Raw genomic sequence first — 17,159 nt, forward strand, 5'->3', positions numbered from 1 at the left:
TCAAAGTTATAGCTCTTTGAACTTTGGTATCAATGCAAATTGACACACAAAGGTCGGGGCACAAGCCGATCATGTGACATAAATGAAAATCCACTCATCTGCTTCTCTAGGTTATGGTGACTGTTAAACACCTAACAGCATCTCGGCTCTACTACCCGCAAGCCCTGTCCCTTGGGCACGTTATTTAATATCTCTAGGTCTCAGTTTCATCATCTCCAAAATGGCAATTATAACAGTATGTACCTCACAGAGTTGTTATGAGGACGACAAGAATTAGCACTTGTAAAGTGCTCTGAACAGCTCTAGCACACAGTAAGTGGTTTGTATTAAATGAACGGCAATTTACACAATGGCTTCTGCCCCCCAACTCTATAACCAGTCTGTAGTGTAGAAGATCCAACCAAATTAGTGTCAAACGTAGCCGCGGTTTCTCTGAGAGAGTTCAGGGGGCTCCCATGTGAGAATGAAAAGAAAGTATCCAAAACGACTTGAAATAGATGCACTGTGGTGACGCGCACGCGAAAATCAGCTAGCACATTGGCTACGAGTTCCTGCGGCTACACAGACAAATGCTTTGTTTGTCCTAAAGCTTTGTTGTCTCTGGGTGAGTCATCACAACACAGACCAGTGAACCATGTTCAAATGTCCTGCATTGACACTCGAGCTGAGTTAGATGGGAAGCAAAGAGCAACCAGTATTCACTGAGCACTGACACGGGCTGGATTCTGTTAGTCACCTCCGCTCATGGCGCAGAGATGAGTACCTGGTTCTCACAGTAGAGGGTATTTTGCCATCATGAAGTTTGTAAGTGGTGAGGCCAGAGTTCAAACCCAGATCCGTGATGCCAGTCTGTGGATGTTCTCCTACACAGTGTCCCCTTTTGCTCATAAAAAACTAACAGGATACTTCAGAGAAGAAGGGGAAATTAATATAACTTTTGAACCCAGTATTTCCCAAATTTGTGAAAGATTCGATGTTAAAAACTAGAAATGCAAATAGAGTGATGGTGAGTGTCCTCCAGACACTTAAAAGGCAGTAGGGAAAGGTTTGGGGGCAGGAGGAACAAGAATGGGAGAAAAAGTGAGCACAGTCACTTTGGAAAACAAAATGGCATCATACTTTGAACTCTGAAAATACACACGGACCCAGCCATTCCACTCCTTGGTACACCTTCTAGACTCAGAACTACTGCATATTTGCACCCACAATGTCAGAGCAGAAAACTGGATCTATTCTACCCTGCGACACTGCACAACAGGAAAAATCACAGCAGTGATGCATAGCCACCTGAAGCACAGGGATGAGTCCCCAAAGCACAGCACTGAGTGAAATAAAGCAAGCCAGGAAAATGCACACCGTTTTATTCCACCAATATAAAGGTCAAGAAGCTATAAAATCAAGAAGTATATTGTTTATGGAATCATACATATGCGGATTAGCTATAAAAGAAAGCGAGGAAAGTAGAAACACAAAATTTGGGGTGTCAGTTACTTTAGGAGGGAGACGAATGTGCTCAAGGAGGGTGTTATAACCTGAATGTTTGTGGCCCCCTGAAAATTCACAAGTTGAAATCCTAATCCCCAAGGGGGTGGTATTAGGAGGTGGGGGCTTTGGGGGGTGATTGGATGACGAGGGTGGGACCCTCATGAATGGGATTAGTGCCTTGAAGAAAGGAACCCCAGAGGGCTCCCTGCCCTCTTCTGCCCTGTGAGGGCACAGATAGATGACAGCTGTTTATCAACCTGGAAACAGCCCTTGCCAGACACCAAATCTGCCAGCACCTTGATCTTGGACTTCTTACTCTTCAAACTGTGAGAAATAAGTGTTTGTTGTTTTAAGCCACCCAGACTGAATGAACTGAGGCAGGGCACCATGCAACACTGGTGCCCAGTACACATAAAACTTTATGATTTCCCTAAACTGTGCCATCTCACTTATAACCTTTTACATGTACATTTTATAAAATAAAGTATTTTAAAACAAGTAGATCAAATTTACTCTATTAATTGTTGAAAGCAGTATAGTCATATATACCAATAGCCACAAAATAAGGCAAAATATAATGAGAGAGGAAAAGCTGCTATTCCCTGAGTGTCTTTGTGCTAAGTCCATGCCGGGGACGTTCGTATAAGTAATTTCATCAAAAGAAGAACAAAGATGAATGGGGTTTCAGAGGAGAGATGCCATCTGGCTGGCAGGAGGACTTCCTGCAGAGGGCTGCCATTTAACTTGTGCCATAGAAGTGGGTAACGCATTTGAGCAAGTAGTAATGGGGACAGATGAGGGAGAGAAAGCAACATTTTGAGAAAGGGCAGCAGAAGGACAGTGGGCTTGTCCAAGAAACGTCAAATGTCCGATTTGGATCCTTGTCTTAACTCTATGTAGCCAGAGATAACCAGTTCTTCGGTCTGAGATCTGTTAAGAGTCCAGATGACCCCTACTAGCCTGTGAAAACCCCAAGCCTTTACCGTTAATTTATTCATAGCTTAATATGACATGAAAAGAAAGTTTCAAACTAGACTTCTTTTGCTTCTCCACATTTCCTCAGCAAATCAGTCTTGAACATCAGCTTCCGCCACCACCAAAGGGGCAAGTTCTCATGTTAAATCTATTTTTACTGGGAGATACATCGATTAATTGAACGCAGGGCAAACTTCACATTTTTACAGTCAACTGCAATGAGTTTTGTGTATTTTCTCAGAAACGTCACTCAGAACAGCTACTATCTAAAAGAATAACATTCATTCTGGTGGTGATGGGGCCCAGCTTCCAGGACTACAATCCATCAGCTCTTCCCATTCTGGTCAAGAGCCTGCGTTTATTCACATAGGTTAGACCTGTCTCCTTCCATTCTACTTGATTGTGACAGCAGCACCTTCTCACCATCCCAGCAGAATACACATGTGATCCACTCTCGCGCCTTTAGACTTTTGGAAGCTGCCTGAGGCCACACTTGGCATGAAACTGATCTATTCGATAAAGTTTCCCTAGAAGTTTTAAAGTAATCAAACAAAAATCCTTTCACTTACACACAAAAGACCTTTAATCACTTTTAAAGATAAGGCTTAAAAATATGGGGGGAAAGAGGGGAAAAGGGAGAAAGCTATCTATCATAAAATTTCATGTTTGAAAAACTACACACCAAAAATTCCTTCAGAAACAATGGCAGCGTGCATAAAGTTTTATAAGGCATTTTAAAAGTAACTTCTGCTAAAAGAAGTGACGTTATCTTTTGACATTAATATCATATACAACATTAAACACAGAATAATCTCAGTCATCAACCTCAAGCTAAGCTTTCTTAAAATTTCACAAATCTACTGTAGCAGAGTAGCATCTAAAAAGCTTTGCAATTTCAAGGGAAGTTAAAGACATTCGAACATCCTTTAAATGTCTGCTGGTTGTTCTAGAACATGATTTGGTTTATTTCAGAACCAAGGATTTCCTTAACTATGGGTGTAAATCATTTGGACTAGGACTCAGATATCCTAGGTTTTGTGCTTGGCTCCTAAATTAACCAATTGTGTGAACTTGGGCGGGTCAAAGGTTCTGAGCCTTGATTTTCTCTCCTGGTCTAGGATGTAAAAGTAAATAAATGTAAAATGTGAAATACTGTAATGTATTATTATGAAGTATTGAAAAGATCACATATTGGAAAACCTCCTCTATCATGCATACCACTGATCACCAGTACACATATAAATCAAGGTTAAGCACCCCGTCCCTATCTAGGCAGCCACTGCACCTGTGCCTGCGTCCATTGTGATGAGAGCCATTGTGATGAGAGCCACAATGGACGCAGGCACAGGTGCAGTGGCTGCCCAGACGACTGTCAGTCCCACGAGACTCTGCACCCTTCACACTTTGCGTCACCTTTGCTGGACAGACACTCATCTGTGGGATGTTGCGTGGATGGTCCAGGGTGAAAAAGTGAACACGACACTAGCACAGGCAGAATTAACAAAATCCCCGAGTCATAAGAGGCAAGTCTCATTCCAGATCTCCTTAGACACATTCAGGGAAATGAGAAAAATAACGTCCTAATACCAAGAAGCAATTCGAACCCTTTCTGACCACTTCAGAGAGAGGAGGAGGAATGTCCTCTTGATCAGTGTAAATCTCAGAGGGTATGGGATATATGGCCTCAACAATCTCCTATTTTCTACTAAATAACTTGCATCGATATTCTCAAATTCATTTCAACAGCTAGTAAAGCATAACTCTCTATGCTCAGCCAACATCTGTTCACACCGACTTATTTTACTAAAACTGAAGACAGTTTCTGTGTCAACTTTTTTCACTCCTCTAACGTTAAGAAAATTAAAGTGAACTTTAGAGACTTGAGAAAGTATGGCTACATTATTGGAAATTGTATATTTTAGAATAAAAATGTATCAAAAGAGCCATCATATGAAGGTGATAACATCAACCTACAGCTACAATTTATAGTGAACAAAATTAAATTGTACAATGGTCAGACGATATGAATTGGGGATTTTACTTTGCAAGTGTTTTGATGGAAACTCTAGGTCATATTTTATGCAAACTCAATATACAAAAATTTGATTTAACAGAATTTGGGTATTGGGACATCAATTTGTTATATAGTGTTTGAGTCCTGTCAAATACAAACATTTCAAGTCCCTGTGACACTCTCTTCGATCTGCTAGGGTCATCTAAAAATAGCACCCGGACATGCAGCCAGATCTCCCAGGCAATGCTAAAGAGGTGGCTCTAAATGGCAGGAATCTTAGTTTAAAGAGACAGTACAGCTTATTAAGCCCCTCAGAGTAAAGCACAGATGAACTGCCATTCCCCACAGCGCAACTGCCTGTGTGCAAACGCTGCGGTCACATTCCATCGGAATTCATTCTTCATGCACATTAGGCAGTAATCATCATTCTAAACAAAAGAAGAATTTCATATTCAGGTGATGGAGTAAAACACATCACAAGACACAGAATTTTAGAGGGTCCTAGAAATCACCTGAAACAATGCTTCTCAAACCCGGGCATGTATCGGAATAGCCTGAGTGCTTACGGACAGCGTCAGTGTGGCTATTAGATCCCATACTCTCTCTCCTATCCAAAGATATCACTCACTCTGAAATTGTCCCCTTTTTCCAATAATATTTCCCCCCTCTACTGGTTCATTCACACCGGTCTATAAGCATGCCCCTATTTCTCCCATTGTTTTTTCTTTTTAATTCCTTGAACTCTGGTTTCTCCACTGCCACCACCCCCTCTATCTCTTGCCCAAATGCAGAACTCTTCAAAAAAGTGTCTACGCTTGCTTTCTCTAATCCTTTTGTTTTCATTCTCTCTTACACTTCACTCCAATCCTCATCTTCACCAATGAACTGAAACAACTCATCACAAGGACACCCACCAATGGTCCCCACGCTACTCAATCCAACGTTCGGTCCTCAGTCTTCATCACGTTTGCTCTGTCAGCAGCATCTGACTCGGTCTATCTATCCTTCCTGCCAGAGGCACATTCTTCACTAGGCTTCCAGAACACCATGCTCTCTTAGTTCTCTTACCGCCTACCTCACTGGCTGTGTGAGTTCAAATTGTATCCCCCAAAAATAGGTATATTGAAGTTCTGACCCTCCGTAACTGAGAATGTGACCTTATTGGAAATAGGGTCTGTGCAGATTTAACCAGGTTAAGATGAGGTCATTAGGGTGGGCCTTAATTCGATATCACTGGTCTCCTTATGAAAGGGAAAATCTGGACACAGACAGGCACAGAGGGAAGACAATGTAAAAATACATGGGCAGAAAACAGCCGATGTGCTGAAGTGGAACATCTATAAGTTAAGGAATGCTATGGATTATCGGTAAACACCAGAAACTAGAAGAGACAGGAATAGTTCTCCCCTAGAGTCTTTGGAGGGAGCACAGCCCTGTAACACTTTGATTTTAGACTTCTAGCCTCCAGAGATAATCAACTTCTGTTGTTTTAAGTCATTCAGGTTTCGGTACCTTATTACAGCAACTGCAGGAAACTAATACAGTAGCTAGTCCTCCTTAGAATCCATGGATGGTCTCCTATCTCCCTGACCTTGGGATGGCTCAGGGGTCAGTCAAAGTCCCCCTTCATTTTTCTGTATATACCACACTTGTTGATCTCAACTGGTTTCATGGCTTTAAATACCTACTCTATGCTCATGACTGCAGCCCACACTTGTCTCTTGATCTCTAGACTCATGTGTCCACCTGCCTTCCTGACACATCTTCTTCAATGTCTAATAGACAACTCGAACCTACCAAATCCCACCCCAAACTTCTGATTCTCCCTAGAAAACCTGTGCGTTCTGCAGTCTCTCCCATCAGTAAATTACTAGTCATTGACTAATTGCTCAGAAAGAAAAAAAAAGTAATATTTGACTCCTTGCTTTCTCTAAACCCCACATCCCAAAAGTAAATCCCGGTGGCCCCACCTCCAAAATATATTCAGAACATGGCCTCTTCCAATCTCTGCTACTACTATTACCATGGTGCAAACCCCATCATTTCTTACCTGGATTACTGCAACAGACTCCTGAATCGTTTCCCTGCATCCACCCCTATCTCTTCTAACCTGTTCTCAATGTGGCAACCAGACAGAACTTTTAAAACATAAATCAGGTTCCAGTCAAGATGGCAAAGTAGGTAAACACTGTGCTTGTCTCTGCCCACAACCACATAAACATTACAACTAAACTACAGAACAACCATCATTGAGAATCGCCTTTAGACTAGCTAAACAGAATCCTACAACTAAAGATATAAAGAAGAAGCCACCTCAAGACTGGTAGGAGGGATGAAGATACAAATGGGCTAGTCCCACAACCGTGGCAGTTAAAAATCAGGAGAAATATCTTAGCTGCAGAGGCCCCCTCTTGAGTGGCAAGGGCTCCCAGCCCCACACCAGGCTCCCCTGTCCAGGGTTCCAGTGCCAGGAATAGAAGTCCCCACAACTTCTGGCTGTGAAAACCAGTGGAGATTATGGCTGAGTGAGATGGATGATGGCTAGAGTCTCAGGAATTCCTCTTAAAGAGCTCATGAACAGCCTTACTCACTGATGGACTCACTTGCTCTGAGTTCTAGTGCTGGGACAACAGCTTGAAAGGTGCCAGGGACATATAGGGAGGAACTGAACTGTCTAGCTTCAGGGCAAGGGCTGGAGAAGCAGCTTTCTCCCAGACAAATGTATTGGCAGAAACCATTGCTCCTTTGTTGAATTCTCCCTCCGATCCAGCATCCAGATACACGCCAGCACCATATCTGAGACTCCACCAATCTGGCTAACACTGGTGATTCCCTGAGTTCCTGCCTCATCCAACTTCCAGGCCCACCTGCAACAATATGGACAGACCTAGAGGGTATTATGCTAAGTGAAATAAGTCAGAGAAAGACAAATATTATATGATTTCACTTACATGTGGAATCTAAAAAACATAATAAACAAACAGACAAAACAGAAAAAAACTCACAGACACAGAAAACATTTTGATGGTTGCTGAATAGGAGGGAGGTTGGGAGACTGGGTGAAAAGGGGAAGGGATTAAGAAGTACAAATAGGTAGTTACAAAATTGTCATGGGGATGTAAAGCACAGCATGGGGAATATAGTCAATAATATTGTAGTAACTATGTATGGTGTCAGATGGATACTAGACTTATCAGAGTGATCATGTCATAAGTTACATAAATGTCTAAGCTCTATGTTGTACACCTGAAACTAATATAATATTTACATCAACAGTGATTGAAAAATAAAGTTACTAAATGCAAAATAAATAAATAAATAAATATCGTCAGAGTAAAAACACATTTTTTAAATCACCTAAAGACCCTACAAGATCCCTGCTTTTCCCAGCCCCATTTCGACTTCGTCTCCTCCTCCTCTGCCCTGTGACATTCGTTCTTCTTCTTTTCCCCATCACACCAACATGCTTTACCTCCTATCGCTACACTTGTTCTACCCCAAACATCAGCACGGCTCACCCCCCGCTTCCATCAGGTCTCTGCTCAAACATCACTTCATAAGAGACCACCCCTGACATCCTGTATGAAACCGTAACTCACCTCTCGACCTAGTGTTCTCGTCTCTGTCTTACTGTTGCCATGGCATCCGTCACCACGTGACATACAAGCTATTTACCTTTTTTTTTTTAATCTGTCTCTCTTCACTAGAATGAAGTTCCATGAGAGCAAGGAAACTGCTCTATCCCCAGCTCCTAAACTGGGCCTTGTACTTCGTAGGCACAGGATACACATGCTCTGAGTGAATACATAAATTCACAAACAGGTGGAAACTCCCAACATAAAGCGAAATTTGCTTTTTCGTAGAAACAGCATTTTTACAAGTTCGTCTACCTAAATTTCACCGAAGTTGGGACAAGCACAGCTCCCTCTCGGCATTGCAAATATTATGGCCATAAAAAAAAAAAAATTCAGAGATTCTGTGAAGAAATAAAACTCCTCGGATTTAAAAAAATAAAAAAAAGTATGCTAACTTCGTACTCCTTTTGAATGATATTTTTACTTCTAAAGATGCTGGGTCCTCCTCAGCCTCACAGTCACCAGAGACCGAGCCACCTAAACAAAGTGACTTTTTGGTATCGGTTTCTCCCTGCAGGGGTTGTGCCCGGGTCAGCTCTGTGCTTACAACAGCGACACAGCTCTAGAGATCACCATCTATACACTGTCACACTTTATATTAACATACGCTGTAGATACAGTCGCATGGCCATAGGAGTCAAGTGTCTGCTTCCGCATGAAAAAAATGACCATCCTGAGATTTATTTTTCTACTTCCAACCATGCCAAATGAAAGCCTGATAAAAAAGACGTTAAGATGAGAATATGAAACAGTCGGTGATGGAGATTCTGGTGGCATTCTACACAGACACAGTAGCAACATTGTTTGTAGGTTTAATTTTACCAGACTGACTTTGATTTCATATGCCAAGTTTTCTCTGTTAGGATTTCAGCAGGTGCAATGTGGCAGATCAATATAGCTAAATTCTCAGCCACTGAGCTAAGAAAACTCTCTATCGCAATGTGTCGGGGTGAGAGACAACAAAAGTTGGGAGGAAGGGGAAAGAAGGAAAAGGCAATAAAGAGAAAGAGAAGAGATTTTCAAAGGAACCTGTTACATATGCCCAGCGATACTGTTGGAATTATTGTTCCTCTGTTTCCATATCTGAGGGATTTAGATATGTGTCTTATATGGCTAACCCTTAAGCTTGCCGTTAGTCTATCATTACCACAACACACCAGATTAGGACTCGAAATGGGGTTTCTGAAGGTAACAGTGCTGTGACATCAATGTTTTTCAATGTTCTGAGCACTTGAGAAGAGTAAGCACATAACAGAAACAGAGAAGGAAAAGAGAGACCAAGTGCAGTCAAGGAGATGAATCTAGAACAGTGATCTTCCTGCAAGGGAGACAGGAAAGTGGCAGTTAAATATGCAAAAGATAAAGCAAAAGGAAAAAGGTTGCACAAGAAGCCACAGATATACTAAAGCCAGAGTGATGTCAGCTTGGGGATACCCGGGACATTACCGTGTATGACCAATTGCTCCAAAAAACTAAAAACCACAGCAAAACCCCTGTCATTTAAACAGGACTCTCAACCACACACACATAGTTATGATCTTGCTTCCTGGTGTCTTTCAACCTCATTTCTGACCTCCTCCAATGCCCACCCATGCACATGTCACCTTCATGGCAGTGCTCACAGATCGTTCCACACGTGCCATTGAGGACATGGACCGTGTCTTCTGTTCCAGGTACCTAATGCTCTAAATTTGCAATTAATATTAAATCAGTACTAGTCATTAGATACCTAATATTTTAGACTTACATTAGAATAACATATTTAATTAAATTTAATAAGTAATAATAGTAACATGGAATTAAATGTCTTTTCATTGAAATCCATGGAGACATGACTGAGATCATCAAAGTTTTCTATTCAAAACTAGAAAATCAATATTGGTTATATATAATCCTTCTGATCTTCACTGCCAAACAGAAATGCTTTTTAAGATCACTAAAGTTAAAGTTGTTTTTTTTTTTCACTTGGGGTTTTTGCATTATTTGGTTTTGCTTTGTCGTTTGAAAATCACACCAGTGATGGAGGTTTAAAATAGAAAAATTGTCTTATAGCCATGCCACCCTGAACAAGCCCAATCCCGTCTGATCTCGGAAGTTAAGCAGGGTCGGGCCTGGTTAATACTTGGATGGGAGACCACCTAGGAAGACCAGGTGCTGTAGGCGTAAAAAAATTTTAAAAAATAAAGAATTGTAAGGGGACAAGGTCCTTGCAATCTGTGAGGTCAACCAAGGGTTGCTTCGCCTAAAAAAAAAAAACATAGAAAAGTTGCACTTATTTAAATATATAGTAGAGGTCACAAAACAATCTGAATTCAAATGAATTTTCTAAAAATATACATATATTTCCTTTCTGATTTTTTGCAAATTTGTTCACTCCTTAAAAAGTTTTATGCTATTTTGGGATTTTACTGCAAAGCCAAGATAAGCACTGATTTTAATCTGGTAGGGCTGTTTCCCTCTCAGAAAAACAATCCAGGTCAACTGCCACAACCATTGTAAACACAATGGCCAAGGATGTAGAAAAGGAAAATTCATGCTTTCACATTCAGTATATAGGACTCTGACTTAACCTTGAGAAAATATTAACAATATACACAATTCCCTTTGGAAGTCTAGTTTAATTAACCATTTAAGGCAACTGAAAGTTTTCATTAACTTTTCCTAATTAAATGCATTCTGTTTCTTTATTGTTCTCGATGTTTTAAAAGTAATGATTTTAGGAGATATATTTCTAATTACTATTTCTAGAAATATTGCAAGCCATGTTTTTACCATCTTGAAATGAACCAATTACCTGGAAATGCCCATAATTGGAAATGCAAGATAAATTCTGTTCTAACAAACCAACCCATTCTGTCGTAAAGACAGGATAATTAGCAGAGATACTATTAAACAGGGTGCTATGGTGATAGGTGTCATAGAGATGTAAAGATGGATTTTTTTTAAAAAAAAAGGCAGCCCAAGAAAAGAAATTAAGTCATTTGTGCGATCAGGCAAAAAAAAAAAATCTATGAGAATGAGATCGGAAAAAGAAGGGAAGAAATGAGGAAGGAGGAAGTAGGAGGAGTCTAATTGGTATTAGGAACATGTGTTGGAACAGATATTTAGTATAAGTAGTACTTCCTATATATCTGAGTCTGCCCAATAATGAGTCATCTTGACTTTTTACTGAATTGAAGGGTTTTTTTTTTCTCTTGATGGCACTGGAAAAAGATCCTTAATAAATGTGAACCTGTATTTAAGGAACAGGGAGAGAAACCCCCTTTGAGTAAAGAGAAAAAGAGAAAAACGTGACCCATAGTATATATTTTCGTTAAAAAGAATACTGAACTCTTACAGGTGTGTTTTGTATTTAAGTCATGACATTGACCACAGTTTTCTGTTTAACACATAAATGAATAAAAGGATTGTTTTGTTTCTTAAAACCTGACAAGAGTTTGGGAGGATTTGAGATGATTTAAAAAAAAAAAAAAAAAAGCGTTGGTGACAAAAGATTAAGTACACAGTTCAACTTCACAAACACACACACACACACACACACACACACACACACACACAGGGATTACATGATTATTTTTCCACATACAATGCCTAAAATGAATTACGTATAGCAGGTTCTCAGTAAGTACTTGTGTAAGGAGAAAGGAAGATGGGAGGTGGATGGAAACAGTTCTAAAACATGGTAATGTCTTAATTCGTGTTTCTTACTACAAAAGCTGCCCCACCCACCACTTATGTCTTCACTCAAATCAGTGGCATTTATTGAGCACCTACTATGTATGAAGATTGCCCCTTTCATGTCTGTCACTTGCTATTAGTTTTTAATCCTGCAGCTGAAAAGCCCCAGGGGCAGTGAACAGCTGGGACTAGTAATAGCATATCACTCGACCCAGCAACACCCTCACTCCATCTGGCACATTATTCCTGGAACAGTCACTGGAAAAGGAATTGCACTAGGTAAGAACACGAAGGCAGAGTGATGGGTTTCGGCAGAAATTGCATGTGACAAGCAGCCCTTCCAGTCCTACCATCAGCAGCTGCACACTCCTCTTCTGCCCAGTTACATGCTAGCTCTCCTCTCAACCCTCCCGCACCTTCATCCCCAGTGCCTCCTTCTCTTAGACTAATAGTTCTGCCAACTCAGGAGCCATCAATCTCTCTACATCAGCTGTATGGAAAACAGAAGAGAGAGCGAACTCAATCCTCCTAGGATTTGGGTCACAACCCTCCATTCTCACAGGCTTGGCTCCCTCATCTGAAGTCCGCTCGGCTTCTCCTTCCTGTCTTGTAAGAAGTAAATGCTTCTTAAAGATGCCAGATTTCCTTTTCACATACTTTTACAGACCAGACATTATATATTGAAGTGGCTGAAAATGCTAATTATTGGTGCACTTTTCACGAAAACAGTAATAATCATCTAAATGAATAAATAAATGAATTTGCTACTATTTCTAATAAAGATGATAGCAATTCATTGTGGATACATTTTATTCATGATAATGCTTATAAAGAAAGTAAAAGTTAAGAATTACAGTAAAATTTCGTGATTAAAAGAGACCTGATTTAAAATAGAAAAACCAGGAAATGGAATGATATATACCTTCTCTAAGTCAAAAAATGTCTAAGGTATTTAGCTACAGGAAAAGGACACTGATCCAGACATGTAAGTGGGAACGACAGCAGAGAATTATTAATAAATGAGTTTTATTTTAAGCCTCTGCATTTCCTTTAAAAAGCTGAGATTTAAATATTCTTTGCTTGGACTTACCGTGCTAAAAACACAGGAGCACAAGAGAGAACAATGAGATATGCTTTCGTAAGAGTTCATTTACTAGGTCAAGTGTGCATTAGAATCTTAATTCTGATCGACAAAATCATTGTTCTCTTACAATTTCACTGGATATTTATATTCATGGCCTATTTAAGGAAACCAGAATTATTTTCATCATGCCCCATTTGCTCCATCTTATAGAATACTTGGAACACACACACACACACAAAAGTTTAAAGGCCTATGTTTCTGAAATAATTTGACTTTTTAAATCAAATACATAAGTGTTTGAGAGTGCTATTTTTAAAATTCACTCTCATGAAAACTCTTTATATTGAGCCCCAAACCATAATTGATTAAGAAATATGATAAACTTTTAAAAATGAGTTACGTGTCCAACGACTGTCTTGAAATTGGAGAGACAGGAGCTGTCTCTGATGGTGAGCACCTATAAGCCTTCTTTACACTACAGAAAAAGAGCAAGAGGAAGGAGATGAAGAGAAATAGGTACGTACAGCCAAGACATGAAATGGAATTTAAAAGAGCTTAGACACTATAGCTTGGAAAGATTAAATTAAAAAGGACAGAAAAGGGACCATTAGTACAAAGTCAAGGGAGGAGGGGAGGAAACTTACAACTTCATATGAGAAAGACTACTTTCCTATTAAAATGGAATATGCTGCCTTGTGGAGTAACAGACACAATACCCACTAACAGAACTCAAGTAGAAGCTGAAAGACGACCCGGCAGGGACACTGAATTTGTGAATTTCTAGGCAGGAAACCAGACTAGGAGGCCAGCCTCGTGAGTCCACATTTTACGTGGGGAGAGTCAAGTACGTTCAACCTTTTTACAAAGCCAAAAAAGTGTAGGTCAGCACTTTTAAATAAATGCATTATAATTTACATGTCGGTGATGAACACGCGTTTTGGTTGCTCAGCAACCGTATTCTTCCTCTTGGTCACGTCCCTTTGGAATGTACCCAGTCCCTTTGGTTTGAGTGTGGCTGGTCTAACACCTACCCCCTCAGTTTGTACCATCCTCCTGGTCACAGGGGTCGGCATGTGACTAAAATCAGCTGCAGCCGAATAATCTTGGAGCTTTCACTCAAACTATCGGGGAAGAAAAAAGTTCTTTCTGCTAAGCTAGCTAGGACATAAGCCTGAAGCTGCTGAAAAGCCATCTTGTCACCACAAGGAAATAGGCCACCCAGGAAAGAGTGGAGAAAGGAAGAAGAGCTGATGATATCCTCTGAGCTCATCACACCTGGGCTTTTCAGCCATCAGCTATGCAAGCCAAAACATTCCCTCTTCTGTTTTAGGCCAGTTTGTGTTGAGTTTCTGTCACCTGTAAACCAAAAAGTCTCCTGACTAACATCGAAGGAGGAAATAATGAGAAAGGGAGCTTAAATGTCTCGATAGTGGCTAATGAACTAATTCACTGGGATTTTCAACCTTTAAAACATGAAATATTTAGGGTGTCGGAAGCTACATCATCGGAAGCCCCTTGGTATTAGAATTGGCTCATATTCTTCGTCATGACGATTTTCCAATTTGTACCGAATCCACTGTTCTCCCAGCTGTGTGCCTCAGTTTCCTCAAGAGGTTTCTTGGTTCTCTTAAACCACCAAGAGAGAAATGACACGGGTCACGTCCGAGAGTCACGAGCAATTCTGTGCCACTCCCCCCTGTGGCACTGCACTCATGGGAGAGCTGGAAACCTCTCCTCTAAGTGGACAGACCATTTCAAAAAAACAGGATTCCAGAAATAGTTTGTCGAGCAGTCCGGGTCTGCTGTTATGAAACCTCTTCCCAGGCCAAATGGACCAAGCTATTTGCTCCCTGAATCAGGGTTTTCTCAATGAGTCTTAGGCCCATGAACCGGGCCACCCTGAATCTCATCACTCCGCACTTAAGTCTTCTGCATTTTTTGATATTTTTTCAATCTTTATTTATATTTTCTTAACATACTGAGAAGTAGTTCAGTTTACAAATTTTAATATAACCTGGTAATTGTTTCTGAGCTTCTACAGAACAAAATAAGGTACAACAAGCTAGAAACGTCGATCTTGTATTCCTATTTGATCGCTAATTTTTATTTAATAATATTAAACCATAACATCATTTATTTCAAAAGATGAAAACAAGTTTTCCAAAAGAATAAATCTGCAATTTTCTCCCGACGGTCCAAGTCATGTAAATATCCCCTGCCACGAACTTACTAGCAGCTTAGCCCAAGTGCAGACGCTCGCAATAGAAACGAAGCATCGGATTTGCTGCGCACAGAGCCACCTCCACACAAAGCCTCACGCTTTGGGACAGGAAGGGAAGAATAATGCTGTAGCCATTGGTAGCTGCAGGGGGACTTTTCGGGAGCAAAAATGGCATTACTGGAGTTGGACTTTGGCCAGGACACTGGGGCTAAATACCCGGACTGTTATGAAAAGTGCCCCGGGATGGTTAACGCCCTTGAGTTGTCAGAATCTCAGTTTTGTATCTTCTATGAAAAGAAAAGCTGATTAGATCGTTTAAGTCAATCTCTCGGTGGGCTTCTCTAGCTTCTGATTATCTAGATATGCTTTAATCACTGTCAGATTGCCCTGGTTAAAATTAATGACAGATTAATTGTGAGACACTCCAAGATATCAAAGCACCAAAATATATACCTCGATAATATATCACATATATATTTTTTTCCATTCATTCCCCAGGGGATTAATTTAGAGCCCCAGCAATTCCTATTTGGACTAAATCATGCTGTTTTAAAGAGTACATAATATCCCAATTATCCCGTTGCCCTTATCTTTATGAGTCTTAACCTAAGTAGGGTGATTAGATTTAATGCCACATCCCTGAAACCAAGGTCCTGTTTCAACAGCCACTCTTTTTTAAACAATTACGCTGAACATTAAGCCATCTACGCTATTTACTAAAGCACCCATAACAAGACTTCAAACACAATTACTCGTCTCTGTTGCCATACAGAAATCTAGACTCTATTCAGATTTCTTAAGGGAATAAAGAAACATAGAATCCTCATTTTAGGTGGTTCATAAGATTCATAAATATTTTTAACTGGCTTACGTGTCTAAGAAAGGAAACATTCCTTGTATTACGTGACAAATGCTCTTGAAAAAACAAGGTTGGAGGAGGTCACTGGAAAATATTAGTGAGTTCTTCCTCCCCCTCTTAGTCATTAGCACCTACAAAACCCAAAAATAAAATGAATTCGTTCATTTATTTCCCTTTTTTCTCTATATCTTTTTTATTTTTCAAACACAGGCCTTTGTCCTTCTTCAGTAAGCTGTTTTTCTCCTTCCCGTGCTTCACAGAGGATTTTTTAAAATTTTTTTCTTTGGATCACAAGACAGCTTTGCTGACTCTTCATTTCCTCGTCTGTAAAATGGGACAGCTGGAAGAAATCAGAGGTTCTGAACCCAGGCCGCACATTAAAATCACCTAGGATTTTTAGATGTAGGTGATTTTTTGAAAAGAAAATACATTAAAATATTAAATTTGAAAAATATTAAAAATTTTAATATTAATCCCTTCCCCCAGACCCCTGGAAATTCTGATTCAGCTGCTTTGGGAGAGGGCTCTGGCAACTATGTGTTTTTTTAAAGTTCTCCAGGTGATTCTAACGTGCAGCCAGGACTAAAAATGACAGACCAGGCATTTCCAGGATTCTCCCAGCCCCGAATCGCTACGTGTCCATCTTTAATTTGACTAGTATTTAGCTAACATGTTTGGCACACTGGATGTACTAGCAAATTCTCACAAACTTGGTGGCTTACAACAACAGAAATTCATTCTCTCGCAGGTCTGAAGTCTGAAATCCGCATTTTCTCAAGGGGAGTTCTTCCAGGAGGTTCTGAGGGAGAACAGGTACCACGCCTCTCTCTCGGCTTCTGGCGGCCGCCGGCAAAGTCCAAGTTACTTGGCTTACGGCTGCGTCGCTCCAGCCTGTGCCTCCACCCTCACATGGCCTTCTGCTCGGTGTCTCTGTGTTTCTTTTCCTTTTCTATCTCTTCTAAGGACACTTGTCATTGGCTTTCGGGCCCACCAGGATGTTCTCAGCTGGACGGCTGCACCTCGATTACATTCCAAAGAGGGTCCCCCTCTGAGGCTCGGGGGGCCACCACTCAACCCGACACACTGCACGGGCCACTTTTATCAGAAGCCGAAAACAGACTCCTCTAGAACACGGGCTCCGATGACTGAAAGGCACGTCACGCAGAGGCAATACAGGGCTTTGGGCTGCCAGAACGGGGGGGGACGAG

General features: G+C 40.7%; 1 protein-coding gene and 1 pseudogene across 3 annotated transcripts in view; one reads left to right on the forward strand and one right to left on the reverse strand.

The window, feature by feature from the left end:
• LOC120614661 (LIM zinc-binding domain-containing Nebulette-like) overlaps nt 1-17,159 on the reverse strand; it is a 164,561-nt gene that overhangs the window by 79,207 nt on the left and 68,195 nt on the right. The gene's annotated exons all lie outside the window — the stretch shown is intronic.
• On the forward strand, nt 10,154-10,272 carry LOC120614765 (uncharacterized; annotated as a pseudogene).

Source organism: Pteropus medius, unplaced genomic scaffold (assembly GCF_902729225.1).
Source record: "Pteropus medius unplaced genomic scaffold, Ma_sr-lr_union100, whole genome shotgun sequence".
Lineage (NCBI taxonomy): Eukaryota > Metazoa > Chordata > Mammalia > Chiroptera > Pteropodidae > Pteropus > Pteropus medius.